Raw genomic sequence first — 2,236 nt, forward strand, 5'->3', positions numbered from 1 at the left:
ATGACACCACAAGGACTGAAGAGAAAACAGGGACTGAAATACACAGGGGGCAAAAAGAAAAACGAGACACACCTGGGATGATTACAATACAGACACCTGGGAGGGGAAACAAATAACTAGGGAATCTAGACAGTGAATATAGAATTACATGGCCTAGAAAAGAACACAAAACATAATACAAAGGACTGAACCAAGACATGGAAACACTGAATCGGAGGGAGATATACACCTAATAGGTCAGACAATATGCTAATTTGAAAAGGGAAGGTTTGCCTGACGGGGTTTGGCCTGAGATTTCATCCTGAAGGGGTCAGGTGTTTACAGCTAATTTGGTGACTGTACGACTAATGCGCCAGGAGATGCATTTTTTTGAAAATGTAACATTTGGCCTTTTCGTCACACACGTTATACCAAATGAAACAGAAAGTTGTGAGATTTCTGGAGATACTGTATACGGCATTATAATCTACTGTACCTCACCCAAAATTGCAATATATGTAAACACAGGGCTTCCAACAATAACCAGAGGTCATAAAGTGGAACAAGCATACCTCTGATATAATAACTGACATGTGTTGCCCTTAGCTGATGGAAACCCTCCTCTGTTGTGTTCTGACAACAGACATCAGGGATGCAGCAAGTTATGCTCTCCAAGGCATCAAAGATAACATAAGCATTTTGTCCAGCTTCAAATACATTAGATAGCCTTTTGCTCTGGTATGGCTAACTAGTAAATTTTATTCTTAATAAAAATAAGTATTTCAAGTATTTTATTCTGAAGACCCCCCAAGACTCTGTCTCTAAACTGACACTGGGGGGGGGGGGGGGGGGGGGGGGGGACTCCAGACCTATCTTTGAGAACCCAGAGAATTATTTTAATGAGTGGTTTTACACTTTCTCAATGGTTCCTGTGTATATTAATGAGGTAAGACAAAGCCACCCCTTTGTTTCTAAGTCCTGTGAAGAAAAGTGCCTTGCGTTCAAAATCAACTGGTTACTCATCTGTCATCCAGCATTAATGATTAGGTCCCCTGGCCTTACCACCTGTTCTGTTCTGTTCTAATACCACACAGATGGTTGCGTAGCTGGAGGGGACGTCGCTGCAGGGCAGGGGGGGGCTGTGTGGTATGTGAAGCAACACTCCATTGTGCCCTGTTGCCTGGATTGAAGTGCTCTCTGTTACCAGGTATGCACACCTGTGTTCATTGGGGAGTCTGTCCCCACATGTGTACAGGGACCACGATGGTCGACAAGAGTGAAGCCTTCTCCACATATAGGCCCTCGTACTACAACTGGTAGAGAACACTGGATAGAAACCGTCAAATCTCACGGTGTACATTTATAGAGGATTTCCTGTGGTTTGACATTCTAAGTATTCTCAGACCGTGTCATTCTGTCTCATGTTAGTGCTTTTGTGGTATACGCCTATACATAGTAACAGTAAATCAGCTCTCCATCTGAGTCGATGTGATTGGGTTTGGGGTTGGGTTGACTTGGTGAAAATGTAGTAAAAGAGTAAAAGAGAGTTCACATCTTTTTTGATAAGAATCGTAAAATAAATATAGCAAATGTTAGTTCTTTGACTCACTGGTCTCTTTATATAACCATGTTTTTTCTCCGGGAGGGGAAATACTTCGACTGCTGCCACTTTGAAGCCACAAGACTACGTCCTTGTGCGCTAGAAATAGAGCGTCTTTGTGCGCGAGAGAAACAGCCAGGGTGAAAAAAGGTATGAAAATGTTCCCTTCTGCTGCCCCACTCGCAGACAGACTGGCCCTGTAGGGAGACTGAGACGCTCTGGGGCGGCCGGTGTGGGGAACCTGTTTCCTGCCATTCCGCTTCGTCGTCGCTCACCACTGCATTCAGAAATTTTTTTAGAGTGTAGGCCCAAGTGTAGACCTAGGGTAGGGCAGGAGGAGGAGGGGGCGGGGGGGACAAACAGAGAAAAGTCTCATAGTCTGGTTATTATACACTCTTAACAAAGATGTGTTGAGATGACTCAAGATGTGCCATCCCTAAATAAACAACACATGGTGAGAACAACGCTAGTTTAAAAGGGGAATGCCATCCTGTTTTAAGAATTCATATGTTCTTCTCGTGTCCCCCGGGACAGTTCAGTCGGTATTATGTGAATGTACACCACTCTGTCCTAAAGCTAGAAATCAGAGAGAGAGAGAGAGAGAGAGAGAGAGAGAGAGAGAGAGAGAGAGAGAGAGAGAGAGAGAGAGAGAGAGAG

This window comes from Notolepis coatsorum (assembly GCF_963971535.1).
Source record: "Notolepis coatsorum genome assembly, chromosome: 10".
Lineage (NCBI taxonomy): Eukaryota > Metazoa > Chordata > Actinopteri > Aulopiformes > Paralepididae > Notolepis > Notolepis coatsorum.